The sequence below is a fragment of the Aulostomus chinensis genome, chromosome 4, assembly GCF_037954235.1.
Source record: "Aulostomus chinensis isolate RoL2024-O1b breed Wild chromosome 4, RoL_Achi_v1.0, whole genome shotgun sequence".
Taxonomy (NCBI): Eukaryota; Metazoa; Chordata; class Actinopteri; order Syngnathiformes; family Aulostomidae; genus Aulostomus; species Aulostomus chinensis.
In genome coordinates this window covers 17,276,661-17,302,100 of record NC_141323.1, presented here as the reverse complement: position 1 = coordinate 17,302,100, position 25,440 = coordinate 17,276,661, and the positions used below count along the sequence as shown (strand labels likewise).

The following is a 25,440-nucleotide window of genomic DNA, read 5'->3' as shown; positions in this document are numbered from 1 at the left end:
CAAATCAAACTCTCATCATCAAATAGCACGAGGAAGACAGAGAGCTGGGATTGTTTTGAAGAAATGATGACGTGACCATACAAATAATTATACATATCATAATATTTATGTTCAATTAATGTACTATGTTGTTCGAATCTACTTGATATTTGTGTTAAATTTTCTCACTCTCTTATTCACAGAAACGCTGAGCAAAAAACTGAACAGCGAAAAATCCATGATAGCATTTTTAAATGAAAAAAGCTTCTTGACAAAGCTGCCAGACAGAATTTTGAGAAACAGGCCGAGAGAGAGAGAGAGAGAGAGAGAGAGAGAGAGAGAGAGAGAGAGAGAGGCCCTTGGTAATGTGGTATTTCCTTTTTAGACAGGGGAGGAAAGGCCATTGCCCTTGATTTTAGAATGAAGTGCACAGCACACACACACACACACTCACTCACACACACACACACACACACACACACACACACACACACACACACACACACACACACACAGCTCTTTTAATGACCCTTACATCCGGCTTTGGGCACTGGGGCCTCAGAGACTGAGAGAGAAAGAGTAAGAGTGAACTCAATAGATAGATAGATAGATAGATAGATAGACAGACAGACAGACAGACAGACATGGATGGATATGCTAAGGGTCAAAGGTCAGAGTCTCCGGCCCTAACACACAGGCATACAGACATACACAGTCCTACCTCAAAAATTAACCCTTAAGTTACATACATTAATATACCTTTTCCCTACTCAAGAGTCCTTACACTGTATAAACAGGTTTCTGCCCCTGCAACATGAGGAATACCTGACAAACACGCACACACACACGCACACACACACACACACACACACACACACACACACACACACACACACACACACACACACACACACACGCACACAAATGTATGGGGGTTCAGTGAGAGGTTAGACCTTCAGGCTCCACAGCTCAAAGAGAGAGACAGAGAGACAGAGAGAGAATTCATAAGCAGCTGAATCAGCGTGGCACTCACTGTTGGGATTACTGCAGACACAGGGGAAAAAGAACTTTCAATAATATGTAATGTTAGAATAAAAAACACAAAAGGTAGACCGAAAAGCTAGAATTTAGTACTTCACAGGAAAATGATTTTGAAACGGCTTGATATGGTACGTGGAGAAAAGGAAGGATAAAAAGAGATATAATGACTTTTTTACAACTTGAGCAACAGCTGAAAATGTTACTGTGACTCCAGACTGCCTCTATGCTACACGCACACACACACACAGACGAACGAACGCGCGCGCACGCGCACACACACACACACACACACACACACACACACAGGCTCAGCTGTGAACGTCACTCTTTACCCCATCCAACTACTAACACTGGAGCCCTGATAAATTCTACACTGAACTAAAAGACACAAGGAAAAGAAGTCAAGGATACATTTGTTAAACTAAAATCAGAACCAGGTGACCCTGACCATCTTTCAGGGAAAAATCACTGTCTACCTCTTAATTACTGTAAGGTTGACAAAGTGGTTCCTCTCAGTATGATTTCAAAAGCACAACAATTTCGAGCCTTCAAAATGTTCTTTGCAGTAAATTATATCAACAGCTCTCTCAAACATAAAAGATATTCATATAATTCTAACGTGAAGTGTATTTTGTTTGAATGCACCTTAAAGCCAAGCAAGAGTAGAAAATAAAAGATTCACTTGAAGTGCAGATTCTGTCAGGAGTGGGATTTGAACCCACGCCCCCATTTGGAGACCAGAAGTCCCTTTCAGTAGGAAGGATGTAACCCTTGAGTCTGGCGCCTTAGACCACTCGGCCATCCTGACAACTGGTGTGTGAAATTAAGGATTTGATCTGATAATTACATAAAATAACACCAGTAAAACTTTCTGCCAATGCACTTTAAAAGAAAAAACCTTTTGAGTGGCCTCTGCTAAAATGCAACGTACATCTGAGAGACTCCGAAGGCATTTAAATTTGATGCAATGTGTTAAGTGACAGAACTGAATAAATTTATTCATCTTTGTTAAATGTTTATTACAATTTTTTTTTTGTCAGGAGTGGGATTTGAACCCACGCCTCTATTCAGAGACCAGAAACCCCTTTGTCTAGGAAGGAAACCATCCTTGAGTCTGGCGCCTTAGACCACTCGGCCATCCTGACTGGTGAAGAACTTGGACCCTTATGTATATCTAAAAAATTTTGAAATTTCAAGGAAGCGATATAGAGTTTAAGTGTTGGGGCGACGTCAGCAGTGAGGTTTCATTACACAAACATTTTATTCAAACCCATAAGATCATTAATCAAATGTACCTTCCCGACCATTGCTATTTCTTCTTACTGCCTATTGATAAAATTATGTGGAATGGGCAAACCAGAGATTTTGAGAAAATATGCATCTGATGCAGTGTATCAAGTGAATTACAACTGACGAAACTTTGATGCAAAAGCTTGAAGACTAGAAATCTCTTCACCTAGGAAGGAGTTAATGGGATAATTCTGTTTTTTGAAGTTCAGTCCCATTTGGTACTTATCGTGACAATGTTGATTGGCAGAATTCTAGCTCAGAACAATCCACGCTATAGCAAATTGGACCCCACTTTTTATTTAAAAAAAAATAAAAATTTCTGGCCTATCCCTTTAACCTTTGAGTCTGGAGCCTCAGACCAGCTCGGCCATCCTGACCAATAGCAATGATGATAGAACAGAGTTCCTCAAATGTACTCGCAACTGGCCTTTACAATCATTAAAAGCACAAATTAGTACATACAGTAAAGCCTAGTTTTTTCAATGTAAAACATCCTCTTTCTGGATTCAAGTACGATAAATATCTCACTAGGGTTTAGGAAAACATTGTGACCTGGCTTTAAGTTTCTTTTTCCTAACGGTAAGGTGACCTGCACTGCTGTGTCTACAGTCTACAATATGGTGTTGGTCACAGAAATGGGAAAAGAACAGTCATCTTTCTTGGAAATATCAGATGTTTTGTTGACTCATTCATCCATCCGGCCCTCTTCCCGTTTTAAAGCTCCATTCTTGCAACACCTGTTTATTATTGCGACCATGGCGAAGCAGGTCGACTGAACCGAAGGGAGTAGCCAGTTAAACTGGGGACACTGGGTCTTTTTAGCCCTAACCAGGTGTTTGTTGTACCTGAAACCAACAGACCTCAACTGTACACCATAAAACATCGTCTTTTGTTTTTTTTCCAACATTTGTAATGTACAACAGAGGGAATATCTACTGTAGGGGGTGCCCCATCCAACCACTTAGGGATAATACCTGTAATTCTCATCCCATTTAGGATTAAATCTATAATCCCAACATCTCCCAGTCAAAAAAATACAGCAAAAAAATCAAGATGATTGAACATTAGTATTTAATAATAAAGGGAGTATATATCGGTGGGTTGTTGCATTATATTGCTTTATCTTATTTAAAGGAGAGGTAGGCTCCCAGATTTCTATGTACTTTTTGTTACAATGCCTGAATTTTATCATGATGTCTCAATGGTAATCACCAAAATATGATGTTTTAAAAAAGGATGCATCAAAATCCCTAATACATAAGGGGTGCAGGGCCAAATTTACCTCCGCCCAATCAAAAACTGCTACCAGCTAGATTGGTTGGCCCATTAAGCTGTCCAACAACAGCGAAAACCAGAATGCACCTGATTCCGCAGATTAGCTGTCCGTCAAAAGGCTGAGACCATGGATCAGAGTTGGGCGAGCAGCATCTAGGAGGATGAGCATGGATCCCAAAAAGCAGAAAGAAGAAAACACAGCAAAAAGGAAAAAAAGGTGTTTTATAGAACAAGCAGTAGATAAGAGGGAGAAGGCTAAAAGTCTAAGATTCTTGGGGATTCATTTGCTCGCCGGAGGAGTCTAAAAGAATCAAAAGGTTTAGCTACGGACGTGCAAGTCGCAGCCTTTCTTTTGGCCATTTCTAATGCAGCTTCTTTTTACCACTCACTGTAAAAATGACCTAGAATATATAGATAACCCAGACATTTTGACACACAAAAAAATAATAACACAGCATAACCCAATTTGCAACGGCTTATGTTTAAAGACATAAGACATGGAAAATTGGGCATTAATGTACCTTCCATGTCATTCTCGCTGCCCACTGCTATATTATCTAAAATAGATAGAATGATGAGAGCACTGATTTAGAACTGACTTAACTTTGTCCAGTGTTTGGACTCTTACATTTATGTACAAGAAACCAAGAAGTAAAGCTTCTGTCAGGAGTGGGATTTGAACCCACGCCTCCATTTGGAGACCAGAAGACCCTGTAGTCCGGAAGGAAGCAATCCTTGAGTCTGGCGCCTTAGACCGCTCGGCCATCCTGACAGCTGAGTTTGACACTGGAGGCCTGGTTCATATAAGATACCAACAGTGCTCATCTTTTTTTCTCAGAATAAGAAAACTGTTTCAAAAACCTGTGTTTCCCAAACTTTCTGAGGAAGATTTTTGAAATGACAATAATGACCCAATTCGGAACAGACTTAGAGTTTAAAACCATGAGAGGCGGAGTGTTGGTGTTCCTTCCTGGCCATTTTTACTCAACAGTGCAATGTACTAGCAGCCAAAGTGCGTTTCCTCTGGAGGGTGGCTGGGGTCTCCCTTAGGGATAAGGTGAGAAGTGCAGACATCTTCAAGGGAGCAGTTAAGATGCCATCTGGGCATCTTCCTAGGTTGCAGCTGGGAGGGGGCCATGGGGCAGACCTAGGATCAGTTGGAGGAACTATATCCCCACATTGTCCTTAGAACACCTCAGGAACCCCCAGTCAGAGCTGGTCAATGTGGACAGGGAAAGACAAGTTGGTACCTCAGCGACCCAACTTCAGATAAGTGACTGAAGATGGATGATGGTGCATTTCTCAGAATCCACATATTTTGAAGGAATAGAGACCTAGAAACTGTTTTAAATGACATATATTTGTCCTGTAATTCAGAAAACTGGGTATAAAACATGTGTCAGGAGTGGGATTTGAACCCATGCCTCCATTTGGAGACCAGAAGCCTCTGTATCTTGGAAGGAGTGACTCCTTGAGTCTGGCGCCTTAGACCACTCGGCCATCCTGACTTAAATGTAAAGACTGACCGTTAGCGGTTCTTTGGATGAACTGCCTTAAACCTCATATTGTTATTGCACCACTAACATCTAAGAAAGTCTATCTTTAGTTTGCCAAAGAGAACAATCAGACACGGATAATCGGTTCAAAACCTGGTGTTCAGCTGGGACTTCCTTGAATTTGGCTGGACTGAAGACATCTTAGTGGTTATCAAGCGCATCCTACCTCTATCGATGTGATCGAAGGGTGGAGGGACTGACGGCTGGACAGATGGACTGGTGAACAGAGAGAAAGGTGAAGGATGGATTGATGGAGGTGGTGTTGGGTGGGTGGGAGGGGGCTGTCTTTGATCCTCCCAGCAGAAATAATCAACAAAGCCCTAGAGCAGACTAGACCAAATGTGTGTGTGTGTGTGTGTGTGTGCGTGCCATGGGGTTTTCTGGCTACATGCCAAGACTTGCTCCCACCAGGAGTGAGATCAAAGACTGTGCTCTCTCTTTCTTTCTCTCTCTCTTTCTCTCTACCTCTCTTGCTTTCTCTGTGACTTTTTCTCTTCTTGCCTTGTCATATTTCTCTTCGTCCTGTCTGATTCTCTCTCTCTCTCTCTCTCTCTCTCCCACACACAAACACTTATTGCTCTTTTCTTTTTCTTCCCCACTTTTTTTTTTACCCGAGGGCAAGAACAGAATGTTTCTTATGCAAAAAATGGAAAGAGAGAAATTTCCAGAACAAAGTAAGAGAAGGAAGAGGAAAAGGAAAGAATATAGAAAAACACACAAACACACACACTGACCTGTGCTTCAAAGCCAGGTTGTCATGGGAGCAACTGTTCTGGCAGGTGTGTGTAAATATGTGTGTGTGTGTGTGTGTGTGTGTGTGTGTGTGTGTGTTTGATGGAGAGAGAGAGAGAAACAGTGAGAGTGTGACAGAGATAGAGAGCGCATCTGCATTCTCTGCTTAGTTCTCTTTAAACTCGTCAAATCTCATGACAACGGTTATCTCCTCTTAAATTTCAGACACACAGTTCAGATTGAATTAAACCATTAAAAAGGAAACATTGAATGCCTGCTGTTTCAAATTAAAAGCTCCGCCATGACTGAACACACCATCTCTTCTACCCTCTGACATTTTGTCATAGCGCTGCTGTAAATTAACAAATCTAATTTATGGTATTCAATTGTTGTATGTTGGGTTCACCCTCTGGTCAAATCATGCTTTTGTAACATTTTTGCAGTTTTTTTAAAGTTGTGTGAAAACAGTGGTTGCCCGAGCCTACTGTTGTGGGTCAATCTTTGGTCACAAGTTTCACACATGACACAAGTCGACCGCTGTTGATTCATACACATTACTGGAAAATGACTTAATGAACCACTTATTGTCTATGTATTTAGTCCCTTTAATAGCTTGTAGAAAGACTCAAACATTGTAATAATACACTTCCCTACAGTTTGGGGACAGGTGAGCGATGTTTAAGTGTTTAAAATCGTAGTCGAAGACGCCGAAATGTATCCTTACTGTGTCTCTCCGAATCAAGCTTCAAAAACTTTCCCATAGGACCCATACTTACCCATACAAACTCCACGCACTCAGTTTGTAATGTATGCTATCCTTAACCAATTTGCAGTCTTCAAGTTCAAAATGAAAGATACTTTGACAGACTTTATGAAAAAGCTCCTTCCACAGCCACAGAGGACATTATACAACTGTTTTCACAGGCAGCAAAGTCCCCCGTAGGATGACTAAACCGATCTGGGTGAGTGAAATTGTAAATGTAGAAGAAAAAAATGTCCAAAAGTCATCTTTCAATATCTCGCAGTAACCCTTTCAAAACCAGTGGTGTCAGAAAAATGTTTGACTCCGTATAGGAGGATGCTTATGAACATTTTTGTCATATTGATCAGTTTAATCGGCGGCACGGCAGCACTGTCGCCTCACAGCAAGAAGGTTCAGCGTTCGAGTCCTGGCTCCAGTACGAGATCTTTCTGTGTGAGTCTCCATGTTCTCCCTGTTCCTGTGTGGGTTCTCTCTGGTACTCCAGCTTCCTCCCACAGTCCAAAGACATCAAGAGGGGACGAGGCTGATTGATACTCTAAATTGACTGTAGGTGTGACTGTGAGTGTGAATGGTTGTCTGTCTCTATGTGTTGCTCCTGTGATGGACTGGCGCCCTGTCCAAGGTGAACCCCGCCTCTCGCCCAAAGGCTGCGGGGATAGGCTCCAGCCCCCCCGCAACCCTTAACAGGATAAGCGGAAGAAAATGGATGGATCAGTTTAATCAACCTTGACAGAAGGAATAATGAACAAGAGTCAATATTACATCTCAACAGTCTTGTATTTCTGGATTATGTTTCATATTTTCCTGCCCTTATTTAACATCTCGGACAACATGTTTCAAGACATTAAACCAATCAGATTATATGCCAGTCTCAAAACATGGCGAAATACTCCCTGAGCTGGGTCAACGATAGCCCAATCTATCTGACATTTCCTCACAGGGTTTAAAAAATAAGAGTCGGCATGATATAAATCGGAAGTAATTCAGCAAACCCGGTGAGTAATTGGTCTAGTTATCATTCCACGGGAGCTTCAGTTTCACGAACAAGTGGCTACAATGATTTATGGTCATTCAGGATCCACGATTGTATCAACACATCATTGGTATTGGCAGATATCGGTCATTTAAAAAAATATATCTGTCTGATGGCTTGTATTTATATCGGCCCAGTTTTGCTCAAGTCTCTACGCCTTTGCTCATCATCTCTTCTTCATGATGAGGAAACAATGCAGTAAATATATCATTTATGAGCTTTTCCAAAAGTCTGGGGGTAGAAATATTTTTTTAACATTTGCAAAGTTTACACTTGTTTTTGTAGTATTTCAGTATAAACTTGTTTTCATACAGATAATGTTGACGCCTTTAAATATTGACTACTGGCCAAAGCGTTTTTTTTTTTTAAATATCAGTATATTGGATATCGGGTGAAAAAAAATCCAATATTGTGTAACCCTAACATTCATTTACAAGTGACAAATGCCATCTAGTGGCCACAGTAATTATGACCACAGTAGGAAGTTTTACGATGAGAAAAAAAACGACGAGGTTTCTGGATGCATGTGAAACATCAAGATGATAAAGCCGAATTAGCCAGAGATTATAAGGATTATTTACATCCACAATCTGAGGAGCAACGGTGCAAGAAAATTGCTGTTAACGCACATTTATAGAGACGGTGCAACTAATATAAACATTGGTAGCAAATGTGCAAAGTGTAAAAAAAGGATTTATAACCATGCAAAGTAAAAAAAAAAATTAGTGCTACCTGAAGACGATTCTGATGCGACTGAACGATCATTTTCAAATGGCATGTAATGATTTTATATTTTATTATTTAAAGGTTGACATTTATTACTGCCTTAAGTGATGTGCATATCCTCAGTGGCAAAAATACTGTGTGTTTAAGAGGTAAGATTCTACTTAAAGGTTCAATCTATCAAAAATCTTGCTATGTGTGATTGCATTACCTGCTAAAATATGCATTTTGAAAGTGACACTGCAGCTGTAGTTCGAAAATGATGCAAAAAGAAGACCCTAGAAAAGATTGTGTGTATCTTGCATGAGTTTACAGCATTCGTCAGGGCTGCTCAGCGTTCTCCTGGTTATTACTTGCTGCGTGTTGGTACTGATCTGGGAATTGAAGCTCATTTGCACTCTGCGTATGTCGTTCTGCATAACAACATCAGCTAAATGTCTAGAAATGTAAATCTAATTGTGGAGATAATGTTATTTTCCTACTGAGACTTGCAGGATGCTGCGCTACGTGCGGCGCGGTTTGTCATTAAAACATCTCTAAGAAGTTTCTTCCCAAACACGAACTTTCTCTCTTATCCTCCATCAAGTTTTTTGTTCCACAAGTAGCAATTTCTCTGTTATTTTTAGCATTATGCAAATAAGCATCTTAATCCCACTGGCACAATTCCAATTGTCCCTCCCTGACCCCTCATCCTTTTCCTCTATTCTACTCTTCTCCTCTACATATATGCCTCAGCCTCTCTCTCTCTCTGCATGCCTTCCCTCCCTTCCTCTATCCCTTGCTTCCCATTCATACCTCTTTTCCTTCCTTTTGTGTTCCCCTAACACCTTAACATACCCATACCCCCCAACCCCCCCACACATGCTCTCTCTCTTTCTCTCTCTCTCTCTCTCTCTCGCTCTCTCTCTCTCTCTGTAGCAGTAGTCATTCTACTTATAGCCTCGCCATAAATCAACCTGTCATTCTCCGTCATGCTTGCTGGATCTCACTGGGTCTCTCTCTCTCTCTCTCTCTCTCTCTCTCTCTCTCTCTCTCTCTCACACACACACACATACATACACACACACACACAATTTCCACAACACAACACAGACAAGCATAAGGACTAAAAGTAATCACACAAATGCAGAAACAAACAATCAGGTACCTGTGTATAGACCATACCCATAAAAGGGGAACCTACATTCAAACAGCCAAGAAAAAAATATTTTCACCCACACCCACACCCACACCAACACACATTCAACCACACAAAACTCTTTGGTGCAAACTTCGACGATCTAAGGACACTCAGAATCAATAGATAAGAAGGGTGAATGATTAAGGGAAGCAGATGTGGGCAAGGATAACAGGGAGATGCATACACACTCACGCACGCACACCCAAACAAACACACACACACACACACACACACAAATGCACACCCATAGAGACACTGAAGTACTTTACCTTCAGCATCTCATTGTCTGCAAGTTCCTTCTCAAGATTCCCTCACATTTATGGCCGCTAACTGCACCATGTTCCCAGCCATTGAACAGAATGCCTTAATGTCATTCACTGTCATATATGATCATATTTTCTGGATGAAACTCTTAATGATGACTCATTGTTGTTCATGCCACTCAAAAAGAGGCAAAACTTGCATGACTGTTACCACAATGTGTTCATTTTTTATTTTTTTTGCTTTGTTTTTGCCTGTGAGGATTAGGGTTCGTATAATACCAGTATTTTTGTGTGTTTCTTTTTAGTGGGAATTTGGCATAAAACGCATTAGCAGCAGAGAGTTTACAGATTTAAAGTTAATCCCTGCACTACCTGGGCACAAACATGATGATCTCACGGTCATTTATCAGTAATACATCTCAGGAAATGTTCTCAAGTGAAAGATTTAAAACATAAAATATTTATTTATTATAAAAAGATTAAATGCAAAGCATCTTATTTCTTTTCCGACTGCTCCTCCTCTATTCTTCTCTCCTTTTTTCTCAACACATTTTGACCCGCAGTTAATTTTCAACCTTAGATTTTTTTCAAGAACATTTCGAGACGGAGGCCCTGAAGCAATCCCGCGCTCCGCCCTCGCTTCTGTCTTCAACTCGCTGTTCTGCTCATCTATCCATCAACAAAGACATGCTCATACCGAATGCATCAGCTAACTGCTAATTGCCAAACTATTTATTTTTTCCGCACTCAATATGCATTTTTATGGTCATGTTTGGGCAACTCACAACTCCAATTATGGCCATGGAAAGATCGTTGCTGAATACCAAGCCAACTATGACTTCACGGCACTTTTCCATATTCAACCAAAACCACAATCTCTGCATAACTGTAAAATATTTCGGAGGTCCAAACCCACATGTACATGGAACGCTGGATGTGAACCCCAAGTCTTGTTCCTTGTACGTCAAATCATCCTCCCTGACAGATGATTCTCTCTAGTAAAATGATGTCACACTTCCTCCATAAAAAAAATGATGCAGGCAGCAAATATTTCTTGTAATTTTTCATTGTATTTGGTGCATAAGCTGAGTATAAATAAGATGCTGTATTTTATTAGAGCTTCTCTCTTTTCCTCTTGCCTTCATCCCTCTCTTTTTGAGTCAATCAACATCTCTTTTCACTCTTCTTCCCTCTTTGTCCTCTTCCTCCTCCTTTTCTCCAAACCTGCCATGACCAATGTAAGAGCCTCATAAAAGACTCAGAGGAGTCAGAGGATTTCATGGGGCTTTGTGTGTGTGTGTGTGTGTGTGTGTGTGTGTGTGTGTGTGTGTGTGTGTTCGCCCACGAACTGAAAACAGGACATGTGGCGTGCAAGGTCACATAATCCTATGGCCTCTGGATACTGTTATTGACAAAGATGTCCACAGCAGCAGTCTTTCTGTATGTACGCACACGCGCACACACACACACACACACACAAATACACAATTTCCATTTTTCCAATTTCCATTATATTCAAAAACAAAAAAAAAAGGATTTCCTTTGATAAGTTATTTCTAAGTGGAAAAAGGTGAACAATATGGAATCGATACAAGCAATTTTAAAGTCCCCATAAGAGTTACCAGTATTAGAAAAAAAATAGTAGCATATGATTCACTATTCATTACAAAAGAAGCTTTTTCTACCTTTTTAATCATGTGTCTCTTGTTCTCAATCAATTTAATCATGGCTTTCTGTTGCGATGAGAATTCAAGTTTATTTAAAGGATGTGGTTAGCACAAACAGTTTACTTTGGGGGAAAAAATGAATGATGATTTATCACAACTTTGAGATTCGATATAGTTTTGTATCTTCAGGGAAGTCAACAATTTATTCAGGAATCAGCAGGAAAATTGAAAATGAGACGGTTTTTAAAGCTATTGGCAATGATGACCGGTGTAAATTTTGCTTGTCTTTCTAAAGAAAAGGCCTTAAAAAAAAAAAAAAATTAAAAACGCAGACAGGTTTTGGGGTTCCAGGTTTGAAGGACAACACTTGTGACAAGCAATATTGTCTAAATTTACAATGTGCCATTACACAGACGTTACAACTTCCTTTTATTTATGCAGGTTGCTCAATGGCCATTTCTTGAGATCCATTTCAAAAACTCCTCTCAGCTTGTATTTGCCATCAAGGTTAAAGAGTAACGGACATATGGCATATAATCGAGGTATTACGTTCGAGTCAGGTGATTTAGTTACTTGCAGAATTAATATAGCATCTGCTCTGCAAATAGGAACAGAAATGTGGCACATAAACCAATAAAAGTACGTGTATACTGCGATGTTGTGTGTTTAACGGAGGGATGTGTTGCCGTATTTATGTTTGACATGAAATAATAGGTTGTAATCCCACGACATTTAGCGTGAAAGAAATGAAGAAATGAACTTGCTGTTATGAAGATTCTTGTCAAGCAGAAGCAGTTAGTAAAACTGCATAAAATGGACCTTTTTTCCCCCAAAATATAAATATTCCAATGATGTAGTATGCTGTTGCTTTTTAAAAGTACTGCAACTCGAGATAAGAAGTACATGGGCTTGCGGCTGAGAGCAGACACACACACCCACACCCACACACACACAGTCTCACACACACAGACACACACAAATACACAGATATAGATTTCCAAGGTCGCATTTCAGGCACTCAGTATGTATCTTACACAAGTCCTCCTCCTCCCTCTCTCTCTCTCTCTCTCTGCGCTTCACTGCTCTGCTCCTCTGCATTCTTCCCTCCTCCTCCCTCCATCCCTCACAGCTCTCTTTCACACAAACACACACGCACACACACACACACACACACACACACACGCACACACGTTCTCTCCAGAGATGCGTCCGTTGCTCTGACCTCTCTCTCTCCAGGGAGAGCTGGCTGTCTGCCCAGTTCTCTCTCTCTCTTTTCTTTCTGCCTCACACTTTCTCCTTTCTCGCTCTGCTGTATCTTTCGTCTTTGTTCGCTGTATCTCTCTATCTATTGATCTATCCATTCTTCTAATCTCCTTTTGTCTCCCCTACTCCTGCGCTTTCTACTCCCCTCTAATACCCCCCTCTCCTGCCTCTGTTGCCTGTCTCCCCTGCTCTTGCATCCTCTTATCTCTTCATCCTCTCGCCTGTCATCTCATCACTTCTCCCCTCTTCTCTCTTCACTTCTCATTCCCCTGTATTGCCTCTCCTCTCAAATCTCTTCTATCTTAACCCCCTCATTTCCTCCTTTTCTCCTCCTATATCTCATCCACTCCTCTTCTCTGTCCTCTTTCTTTGCAGGCTTCCAGCTTGCTGGTTGTGGCTACAGGACTCTGCCTGGGGCTCCTCACCCAGCTCAGGCTGCCTCTCTCTGGGCACAGTGCCCACAGAGGGTGGGTAAGGCTGAGAGGGAGAGCTGGAGGAGTGCGCGCGCGAGCGTGTGTGTGTGTGTGTGTGTGTGTGTGTGTGTGTTCAGATTTCAGATGGGGGGCAAAATGTAGCGAGAAGCATGGCAAGCGATGGGGAGAAGAGGGGTGTGGGATTGTTGATGGAGACAGAGATGGTGACTGTGAGAGAAATTGGAGACAATGGAGGACAACACATTTCTGTTGAGTCACACTTTGTTGGCATGTGTTAGTGTGTATGCGCGAGAGAGACAGAGACAGAGACAGAGAGAGACAGCAAGCAAGCGAGTGAGAGAGAGAGAGAGAGAGAGAGAAAGGGGTTTGTTTTTCCTGACTTAGTCGGCTCTGCAGTAATGTGCATACAATTCTTTGCAACCCTCACATCAATCTGGGCTTAATTATTTAGTGTTGCTGTCATTGTTTCTATTCATGATAAGCATTAAGAGTCACTGCACGGCTGTGATGAAAACATAAAATATTAAATAAAGAAGTAGAGCGACTAAGACTTTAAAATGATAACCCACACATATCTATTGATATTTTCAATCCATCGATAAATCTACTGACTGTTATTGGCTCACGGAAAAAAATAGCAGATGTGCAGACTGACTTGTTGAAGACTTGAGACTAGCAGGCTAAAATCTAAAGACGTTCTATTTACTGTCACCGAAGACAGAAAATAATGCTGAATCATTAATCAAAACGGTTGCGGATTAGCTTGATAATCGATTAAACGGCCAATCATTAGAAATAAATACTCAGATGATCGGACCAAGAAGTTCAACTAAAATTACTTTATTTAACACACAAAAGTCAAAAGTCTGTAATATTAACCAGTTACTTTGCAAGTAAAACAGGTACTAAAGGATAAATTTGAGTCCAAAAGTCTGTCAGTTGTAAAAGAATCTGACATTGTAGTCTAATAATTGACATTTCACTTGATTAATGTGGAGTCAGATTAATAACTAACAAGGATTAAGCCTACAAAAAAAGATATCTGAATCCCCTACAGAGCCAACAGGAGCTATTCTTTGCGTGTGGTTGTATGTGTGTGTATGTGTGTGTGTGTGTGTGTGTGTGTGTGTGTGTGTGTGTGTGTGTATGTGACTGTACTGAAACTGATGCTTGTAGCCGGCACAAACACAGAAAGAGAGGGAGCCTCAGCACGCCTGTACCCAGCTGCAAGCCGAGCAAACAATTCCCCTGCTGGTCACTAATGGTACAGCCCTGCTGGAGAGGAAGTAAATGGTCTGGAGCCAACCATGCATGATGGGAGGCTGGAGGGCGAGAGAGGGGGCAGCGGTCAGATGGAGACAGTGAGATAGATGAAGGGTGGAAGACAGCTAACTGTGCCTTGTGACATTAATTTGGCAAAAGCCTAAAAAGAAAAAAAAAAGGAGATCTTCATAGAGAGAAAGGAAGAGAGGAAAATTCACACTGGAGTTAAAAATGTTGGCTTTAAGTGCCATCATTTGGTTTATGTTCTCACTCTCCCTTTAGGTTTCCTCTTTCCCTCCATCGCCCCAGTAATCTCTCACCCCTGTGCCCTCATTCTTTTTTGTCTTCTCCTCCCTCTTTCTCTCATGTCCAGTATTCTAGAGGTGAGTTTCAGTGATGTAGCGCCCTCTGCCTGTGTCCAGCGCTACAGCAGTGACACAAGTCCAAACTTTAACCCTTCTGGAGAAAATAAAAGTGAATATGGCGAGAGAGAAAGCTGGTATTAAGTTGTAGAAAGCCTTTTTCTGTCTTTCTCTCTTCTGTTATTCTCAATTATGTTCTAATTTAGCACACGGGGGGATTTGTTCCCTGAAAGCTGGTACATGCAACCGGAGTTATTCTGTGTGCGTGTTACCAAAAGATTGTCACAATATACAGATAAAGGTCAAACAGATACACACGGTTCTTTTACTTCAAAAATATATTGAAAATGAAGTCTGTCATTGCTTTTAAAAAATAAACAGCAAATGAAGATTTAAAAAAAAAAAAACCTTACATCAGAGAAAAGGCTGCTTCATTTGGAACGTCTGTGGAAGTTAAAAAAACGTCTCCGTACCAGTGCCAATAAGACCGATCCCTGATTGGATGTAATGAAAAAAACAAACAAACCGTGGTTCTCATCTCTATTCAAGCAGCGTTGAAATGACAAATGTTGAAATACGTGCATGAGCTTGGGATAATATTCACAAGGTGTAGCATCGCTGAGGTGTTTTTTACAGTTCAGGCAGATGTCCAGTACAACCACAGACAAAACACTGGATCAGCGAGGGGATTAGCGCCGTGCTCAAAGGTATCCACGCCATAGTTACAGAGGGATTGGAGAGCGTTGTTGATTCTCTGTACGGATTTGGAAAGCCAAATACAGTTTGATCCAAACTCAACCAGAGAGATATTCAGCAGCTTTATGAAAAGAAGGCTTGTTTGTTGCTCAGAGAGATGCCATGCGCTTTCTGTTGCTGAGCCAAAATTTAAAAAAAAACAAACAACAACAACAACAAAAAAAGAAAACAGGACTCAAGACAAGGGAGGTGAAAGAATACTAGAACATCCCCCACAGGTACTTGAGTGCAATATTTGATCAAAAAGCGCAAAAACTAGATTAGGATGGTTTGATGGTTCTGGTGTGTAATTAACTGCAGCCGAGGCTCTGGTCCCATCTATGAAAACTCAGCTAGAATCAGAGTCGTCCCGCTGTAATAAATCATTTTAGCCCATCAGTGATGGATGTGTTTTGGAACTGTGTTCAAATCAATGTTGTCTGCTACCTCTGTGATTTCCTTCCCTGTTCTGTCAATCCTTCTTTGAGATGAGACAGAGGGAAGGAGGATGGTCACGAAAGAAAATGGGATTGAGAGAAAGAGGGCTGAGAAAACTAAAGAAAAGACAGTGATTGAAAACAAAAAAAAAACAAAGAATGAGAGCTAGAGAGGATACAGGACTAGCTTGCAATCAGTAACAAGATAGCGAATAAATTTAATTTGATGCTCCCTATACCTCTCCCTCTCTCTCTTTTCTGTGTGTGTGCATGCACACGCGCGCGCATGTGTGTGTGTGTGTGTGTGTGCAGATTTACTATTGCTTCAGTTTGGCGATTGGTTACAGAAAAACACACTCTAATTATCTAGAAAGAGCACCTGGGCACTAGGAATCTCATTATATTGCACCCCCACTCACCTCAACACATGCACACAAATAAAAACACACACACACACACGCACGCACACACGACAGGAAGGGAAAAGGCAAGAGAGGAATCAAACAGCAAAATCAATTGCAGAAAAGCAAAAAATGAGAAGACCTCAAAATTCTAAATGACAAAGAAAAAGAGAAGGTGTTGATGGCTGTGACACTTTGTTACACATGTGGAATAACTGACAAATACCTCCTGCTCAGGGACTGTTACATAATAATTGAAATCTCTCTATTTCTATCCTACTCTCTGTATGTCATGCAGTTTAATTTCAAAGTGCGTGATTTATATTCTCCACATAGAATCTGCCGCGATAGAAAATTGATCAAAAAGAACGAGGCGCAAATGCAAAGTGATATAAAACTCATTCTTTCAATTAAATTGACCCTCTTCTCTCCATCTCTGATCTGTAGTAGTAGCAGGTAGTGACCAGTAGGAGGCAGCGTTTCCTCTCATCTGACTGACAGAACGTCATCCCTCTACATCTGGATTTTTCTTCACTGTTCTCTCCTCGCTTTCTCTCTCTCACTCTCTCTGTCTAACACACACACACACACACACACACACACACACACACACACACACACACACACACACCATCACCTGTTTTTTTCCCCTGCATATGTATGTGTGTGTGTGTATGTGTGTGTACATGCCTACAAGGCCACAACCTTCTTCCTAGCTGTTTTTTTACTGGATGACAATGATGGGCTAAAATGATTTACAATTCATCAACACAGTGGTCTATACTGTCATGTGGTAGGAAGTCCTTTACAGTAAAACGGTGGGTTTCTTTTTCCTACCAACACCTTGACAACATAAAAGTTTCAACCACAGTTACTTTGGGGGTATCATACTAGCGCTAAATAAAAAGGCAGATGTTGACACAGCACAGCATGACGATGGCCAGCATGACGATGGCCAGCATGATTAAAACTGCTAAAATATAACTTTCATGTCATCTGGTTAGCTGGTAGAGCACGGTAGGATAATTTCAGGGTCTTAACCCCAAGCTCTATGACATACTATCCTTCAACCCTTGGAAAAATGTTAGCTGAATCAAATTAATAGTGGGTGGCACGGTGGTGCAGTGGTCAGCACTGTCGCCTCACAGCAAGAAGGTTCGGGGTTCGAGCCCCGGCTCCAGCACGGGATCTTTCTGTGTGGAGTCTCCATGTTCTCCCTGTTCCTGTGTGGGTTCTCTCTGGTACTCCAGCTTCCTCCCACAGTCCAAAGACATCAAGAGGGGACGAGGCTGATTGATACTCTAAATTGACTGTAGGTGTGGCTGTGAGTGTGAATGGTTGTCTGTCTCTATGTGTTGGCCCTGCGATGGACTGGTGACCTGTCCAGGGTGAACCCTGCCTCTTGCCCGAAGGCTGCTGGGATGCTGGGCCCCCGCAACCCTTAACAGGATAAGGAGTAGAAAATGGATGTATGGAAATTAATAGTGGTTCATGAGTGCACAACATGTCAAACTCTGATGGGTCACAGAAGTACAAGACCACACCAGTTGCCTGTGGCGGGGTTACTGGGTTAGCAAGAACTTTAGCATCACAATGTTAATTAACTTATATCTCTATGGTAACAGATGCCGTACACTTAAACAGCATCATGATTTCATATGCTGACCTGAGCATGCTTACATCATCACTAAGCTGTACACAATCTAAAATACACAGTTACGAGAGATAACAAATTTCCATCCCTCCAGTTTAGCCTCCAAGACCTAGCATAGGCTAATGTTACTCAGTTCTCAGCCTCTATTGCTAAGCCAATGCTTTAATTCAAATAAACCTTTTTTCATTATTACTGCATGTATTCATTGATTTTAGGTTGTTTCTCGTGATGGACCAAGCTCACAAACTCTTGCACCTTCTGAAATATTCAACCTCCTGCTGTATACCCCCTCTACCTCCACAGAGAGCCAAACTCGTATTAGATTTTAAATTTTGATGTATTTGTAAGCCCGCTACACAATGGAAATGTAAAAAACATACAGTAGGCCCACCTCCAGGGGCAAGGCTAACACCGCTAATGTTAATCCTAGCTCTATCAATCTAGTTTCTACAGCCCTGACTTTGGCAACATCATGGATGCTACAGGGTGTTATTTTGTCTGAACCAGGAGGAAATGAACATCTAGGGGTCCCTCTGATTGGCTCGTGCTCGCTGCCTAGTTTAGTGATGTGAAGTGAGATCCAATCAGAAGAAGAGTAAGATTGGGTCGTCACAGAATATGTATTGACAAAAAAATAAAACAATAATCCTTGATGTATTTTCAGTGGGTGCAGCTCTTGGGTATGCATACAGGAATCATGGGTATTAGCAGGAAAGCAGGATATTAGTCAAAGCTTAAAATGTCCTTCAGGTCGTCCAAAGCTGAACCGTGCTACTTCATGCTCACTCCCGTCTCTGTTGGTACAAACACCTCACCACCACACACGCCGTGCAAATACGGGGAAGATCTATTCTGTGGGGACTCAACAGTGAGTGGAGAAGAGGTGGCACACAGAGTGATAGAAAGAGACAAAGTTAAAAGTGAAAGGAGACAGATTTATTGAAGTGAGTGTGTGTGAAATAAGATTCTTGTCCCCTTCTGTTTGGATTTGCGTCCATCTATGTGTGGCTGTGTAACAGGAAAGAGAGAGCGATCGTGTGTGTGTGTGTGTGTGTGTGTGTGTGTGTGTGTGTGTGTGTGCAGGTGTGCTGTTGATAGTTTTATCAGCTAGATCTGGGTCGGAGGAGAGAGGGAAAGAGGAGATGGATGATGTTTATGTGGGCTGCTCTTCCCTTATTCCTCATATAATGATACACTGTAGAGCCAGAAGACAGCCAGTTCTTCTCACATTAAATTACAATCTCAGAATGTGTAAATGTTCCACATCCAGCCCGTCCTTCAATCATGTTGCAACTTCTACGGAAATGATCGTAAAAGAACCACAGCGCATTTAGTTGAAATACAGCAGCATTGATGTTGCATTGGTTTTGTACCCTAATTTTGTTTTAATAGTAACTGTTTTCGGTTTATTATGAATGGGGTATACTTTTCAAAATAAAATTTCAACATCTAAAATAAGTTCATTAAAAAAGCATATATTCCTCTATCCTGTAGGGTTCATACAGATGTTTAAAATCCTTGAAAATCCTTGGAATTTCATGTAAATAGTTTAGTGTAGTGTCACTGTTAGGCTTTATCGGATTTTTTTTGGAAAAAATACTTAAAGTAAGTGTGAGAAAGAGCACACTGTTGGGAATTTATCACAACAAAGATGCCAGTAAAGCTTTTTTTTTAACAAAAAAACAAAAAACAAACCTGGAAAGCGCTTGAATTTGTTTTTGAAAAATATGTTGGAATCAGTGCCCTACTTTTCTCAATACATGAGCGAATCTCATGTACTTTTTACTTTTATATTCCATACATATTTACAAGACTGGCTTATGATCCTTATCCTCTCTAAGAGAGTTTCAAGTAAAACCTACTTTACAGGTTCTTGCATTCGTTTTGGCTTCATGAACCCGATGAACTGAAGTTCAAGTAGAATGTTACTCTGATACAAACTGACTGGACCTCATGTAAATGAAGTCAGCGGTCAGAGGAGGTTAGCTCGGACGTTGTAATTCCAGCCTCTCTGGTCTGATGCTGTGTGGCTTGTGGTCTTCAACTGTCCCCCTTGTACTAGCCAGCCAGATTTATATAAACAGTTTCAGACTCTATAAAGTGTCCAATAAACCACATCTACTATTAGTGCCGGACACTGCTAGCAGACAGCTGGTGACCAACACCACTGACCAGATCTACACTGACATGCTGACACACACACAAACACACACACAAACAGGGACACACATACTTACTGGTCAGACTCATTTTGAGGGCTGCCAAACTCTAACCCCATGTTACCCCACCCTGCCACCCCAATGACATCACTGCATAGCCCGGAACCACCAGCCCAGAAAGACAGAGACACACTCAGACACACAAACACAGACACTCACACACACCTGCAAAGCTCAGAGGATGCAGAAAGCACAGACATGCGAAAAAATAACTCAGTCACATTTTGAGTGAAAGGCTTGTCCATACACACACACACACACACGCACACACGCACGCACGCACGCACGCGCGCGCACACACACACACACACACACACACACACACACACTGAGCAAGCTTGAGTACCAACTGCTCCTTTTGATTTTACATTATCATTGCAAGTAGCTCAAGAACACCTTGCTAATTTTAAAACACCAGCATGCTAACGTGATAAGTTGAATTATTAAGCCAAAAATATTTCAAAAGGTGTTGGTCAGCACCTTAACTTCTACTTCTCAAAACCGCAACTTCTGTGATAAACATTCTAAACGTGCAGATTGTAATCCGCTCTGACTGAAAACCTGCGAAATGGGCAGGACGTCTTAACGCCTCATTGTGTTGTGGTAGCATGTGTGAAATGTGTTAGAATTATGTGGCAGCACTGCAAAAACAATTCCAGTCTAAATCAAAATTTCCCTTCATGTGGTGGAAACACAGATTCCTGTGGGTCAACACACAACAGCCAGCTGTTACTGTTGTTACACAGAGCCAGGGTGGGGTGGTGGTTGGCACCAGCAAACACCAGACTAGGAAGAACAAGTGTTGTCCAAGTTCCGCTTGAGTCTAGTTTACTACAGAGCCCTTGATGGTTTCTATGTATATACGTGTATATATACATATGTGTGTATCCATGTATACATGTGTGTATGTATATATAGATAGATAGATAGATAGATAGATAGATAGATAGATAGATAGATATAGATAGATAGATAGATAGATAGATAGACAGATAGATAGATAGATAGATAGATATAGATAGATAGATATAGATGGATAGATAGATATAGATGGATAGATAGATAGATATAGATAGATAGGTAGATGATATAGATAGATAGATAGATATAGATAGATAGATAGATATAGATGGATAGATAGATAGATAGATATAGATGGATAGATAGATACATAGATATAGATGGATAGATAGATACATAGATATAGATGGATAGATAGATACATAGATATAGATGGATAGATAGATACATAGATATAGATGGATAGATAGACACATAGATATAGATGGATAGATAGACAGATAAATATAGATTTTTTTTGCTCGTGTCACTTCAAGAGCTCAACCAAATGTTTTGAAGTCTAACCTGAACCAGACTTTAACTGCACTGATTGCGCAACATGAGATGATTTGAAGAATTCAGGTGGTTCTTAATTGCCAAATATGTATGAATGCAAAAATCAAATGAAGTCTACAAGGGTCCAAGAAAAGACCATCACTTAATGTGACTGTATGAAATGGTCAGTTGATAAATGTCACAACTGAGCACTCAGTGTCATCATCCTACACACTAAATTAATGTAAAGAACAAACACCAGCAATGGAGGGGTTAATCCCACCGCTGTCATATAGTATCCTGGGAATTCTTCCCAGGATTCTAGTTAACCAATCAGAGACCAGCGTTTAAAATACTGGCTCTTCAGCTAGAGAGGCCATCCTCTTCACATCCTCCACGTCTGAGTGTGTGTGTGTGTGTGTGTGTGTGTGTGTGTGAGGCCACGTTAGTCATTAGTACCCCCACTAGTCTAAAAAACATGCATGTCTCTCTCTCTCTCTTTCTCTCTGACACACACACACACGCACGCACGCACACACACGCACACACACACACACACACACACACACACACACACACACACACACACAGTGTAAAAGCCCCCAGCCCCCCACTCCTTCAGCTCAAAAAGACAAAGATACACACATTCACACACACTCAGATGCACATATGTTTCATTTTGATGCTGATTTGTCACTTCAGTCTGGTGAAACTCCTTAAACTTGAACTGAATAGTCACTTTGTTCAATCCATGAACATCCATTGTGTCTTCATACATGGGACAGAGACACACAATACGCTCTTGAATGATTTCGAGTATTCATTGTGACTTGCAGACACCACATCTTCTCAAATGTCTAGCGTGGAATCGGACACACACACACACATCCCCTCTCCTCCTTCCCTAATTACCGAGCCTCCTGGGACGAGACACTCCAGTTGCACTTCATGTTGATAGAAAAGTTCCTTCTCACCAGTTTGGAGGACAGACGAGCCGATGGGAAGATGCATGAATGCAAACAAAGAAATTCTAATGCATGTGGACACATTCAGGAAAAAAAAAACATTTCATAGGAGTGATAGATAAGCAAAGAAAAATAAAGGTGAGTAAAATTGTTTAAAAACACAACACAGAGTAGAAAAAATGTCATGAATGAAATTCTGAGAAGAGAAAGACCAGAAGTAAGAGAGGAAGGAAGAGAGATTACTTCCCTCTAATGGCAAACCTGTTGACAAGAACACTTTTCACCACCTCTATCTGCACATCTAACATATCTATAGCTGCCCTCCTCGTGCACACACACACACACGCGCACACACACACACACGCGCGCGCACGCACACACCCTTCATCTCCTCTCACAGGGTTTATCAGGCCGCCTGTCACTCACGAGAATTTCAGTTAAAATCCATGAAAACGCAAAAGTGTACACCGGAGACGTCGCCGGCAGAAACGACCCCCGCTTACCCTCGGCTCCTCTTCTGGTGGTTGAAAATGAATCGGATAGACTGTTTTTGAAAGTGATGACATACTGTGAAATGTGCTTTCCTCTGCTGTCTGGCCTTCAGGATGAGAGTATTAAAGAGTTTTATTATGCATTCTTGCATGTTCTGAGGTTTATATTTAATGTTTACTCTTTTTTATTGCTAAAACTGGGAAAAAATGAAATGTTTTCTTTGTTATGATGTGGCTGGGTTCAGTTTTCCAGAGGAATATTGATCAGTCTCAAGAGCCCTGCATCATTAAGGTTTTTATGATAAAGCCAAAACTGATTTTGGCCTAAATGTGTGTGGAACAGTTCCGTCCTCGTAAAAACTTTTGCTCTAACACAATCCTGAACTTATGTATTAATTCCTTTGACAATTTAAGTGGTGCGAGGGCTTGAACGCCATGACACACACCTTTATGAAGACATGATGAAATCTTTGTGGGATACGTCTGTGGAGTCTGACTTCCAGGCTTCTGAGTTTAAATTCGTACATTTAAGATCACATTCTGAACCTAATATCAACACTTTGATGCAGTTTGCTTCCATGTTATCAATTTTTGGGTTCACTTTGCTGACCCTTGACCTGAAGCTGCCACCTCCTGCAAACTTTACTCACATATTTAGAGCTTTCACCTTACTTTTTCTTTCATTAATCTTAAACCCTCCAGAATCATCAGGTTAAAATAGAGCGTTGCACTAAGACGTGTTCCAGTTAGATGCCATTTAGAGCCTCTGATGAAGGCAGAGCAGCTTCTCTATACTGAGAGAAACATTTGTGCAACATTTCGACCAAAAATAGTTCTGGTCTATACCGCAAAGTGAGAGGGCAGCCTTCATTTAGGCCGATGTAGCTGGCAGACCATACACACACACACACACACTGCGTTTCACCACTGTCATACGAGAGCCAACATCGTGAAATAAGCTCATTCTGTAAGTAGACTGTGACAACGGAAACATTGTGGAGCAAAGTCCATTGCTGGAATCGAACCAGCTTCTACACATGACCGTTTAACCTGCTCAATGTTCTTCAAACTATATCACAACAGCAAAGTGCGTTCAACCAATCCTGAGTTTAAATTTTCAACCAATTACTGTGAAATATAGAATATGTTAGATAAAACACCATGTTTGGTGTGGCTTCTTGCCTTCCTGTTGTATTTATTCAAGAGTTTTAAAGCTGTTTTCATACTTTTCTCGTCAAACTTATGTGTTTTACCTGGTCTGTTTGACTCCAGTTGTTGCTCAGCTGTGCAAGAAAAGTTCCTCCGAAGTCCTCAACTTTCTTCTTCTCTGCTTCTCTTCAGACAGATGGCTGATCTAGGAGAGGAAACCCTCCAGATGCGTCCCAGCAGCAGCAGCAGCCGGCGGCGGCGGCGAATCTCTCACTGCTGTACTTCTTCCACTTCTTCTGACAAAATAAATGTCCTTAGTTTCACTGTAGCGGAGAAGAAAGTTCTATTCCAAGTCTAAAAAAAAGTTGACTTTTGCGAATTCATAAAAAGCCTCTCGACCTGCGGACCTGTCAGTCCACCATAAAGTACCGTCATGCGCTCTAAAATATCGGCGGCACAAGCTCCTTGTTGTGCTCGTGTGTACGCGCTGTGTCCTCAGCAACAGGTGGCGAGAATAAAGTGAGATTTCTTCAAGGCCATCACAACTTTCCGAACACTTTCTAACGAGAGAGAGAGAGAGAGAGAGAGAGAGAGAGAGAGAGAGGAGGAGGAGGAAGAGGAGGAGGAGGAGGGACGCCTTCCAAAAAGCTCTCCAGCCAAGTTTTACGCGCAGAGAAACACGGGTGAGACAGAGATAAAAGCAAAAGAGAGAGAGAGCCTTGAAGTTCTTCTCTTTTGTTTTCATGCAGTCAGACGGTTCTCCTCTGGTGTGATGTGGAAACTGCCGGCCTGCCCATAGAAAAAAAGGGGGGGGAGAGAGAGAGAGAGAGAGAGAGAGAGAGAGAGAGAGAGAGAGAGAGAGAGAGAGTTTAAGACAGAAAGAGGCGAAAAGGTGTGTCTCGATAATTAAGAGCAGCACGGATGGAGGAATAACTTGAGTCCATAGTGAACTCGTTCCTCAGTGAAAAGTGCAGAAGTCCAATTTTTTAACAGAAAATCAAATTTTAAGTTTTACACTTGAAAAGCATGATGAGAAAGTCCCGATGTGTCACAACACCAAGGCAGAATTATCAATTCCATTTTGGCTTTGGCGTTTCAGATTTATTTGAATAAAAGCACAGCCAAGCTCAACAAATATGCACTTTAGGTCGAAAATAACAATCGTGGAAAGAAATGCATGCTCAGATTAGCGAGGATCATGCAGACAGTACAGCTGTCTAGATTTACAGA

General features: G+C 41.3%; 1 protein-coding gene and 4 non-coding genes across 9 annotated transcripts in view; all 5 read right to left on the bottom strand.

Annotated features, from left to right (window-relative positions):
* Positions 1-25,440, bottom strand: part of wnt5b (wingless-type MMTV integration site family, member 5b) — an 88,007-nt gene that overhangs the window by 54,095 nt on the left and 8,472 nt on the right. For 3 of the 5 annotated variants that reach the window (XM_086202152.1, XM_086202150.1, XM_086202151.1), the window contains exon 3: positions 24,315-24,999. The gene's annotated coding sequence lies outside the window, so the exon portion shown is untranslated. The remainder of the gene's footprint in view (positions 1-24,314; positions 25,000-25,440) is intronic. The other 2 variants (XM_086202153.1, XM_086202154.1) reach the window with 2 other exon arrangements.
* On the bottom strand, positions 1,718-1,828 carry trnal-caa (transfer RNA leucine (anticodon CAA)). Its single transcript has 2 exons — positions 1,791-1,828; positions 1,718-1,763 (listed from the first exon to the last, which is right to left on the bottom strand). It is a non-coding gene; the product is annotated as a tRNA-Leu (tRNA).
* trnal-caa (transfer RNA leucine (anticodon CAA)) lies at positions 2,055-2,165 on the bottom strand. The gene is made up of 2 exons: positions 2,128-2,165; positions 2,055-2,100 (listed from the first exon to the last, which is right to left on the bottom strand). It is a non-coding gene; the product is annotated as a tRNA-Leu (tRNA).
* trnal-caa (transfer RNA leucine (anticodon CAA)) lies at positions 4,247-4,357 on the bottom strand. The gene is made up of 2 exons: positions 4,320-4,357; positions 4,247-4,292 (listed from the first exon to the last, which is right to left on the bottom strand). It is a non-coding gene; the product is annotated as a tRNA-Leu (tRNA).
* Positions 4,983-5,093, bottom strand: trnal-caa (transfer RNA leucine (anticodon CAA)). The gene is made up of 2 exons: positions 5,056-5,093; positions 4,983-5,028 (listed from the first exon to the last, which is right to left on the bottom strand). It is a non-coding gene; the product is annotated as a tRNA-Leu (tRNA).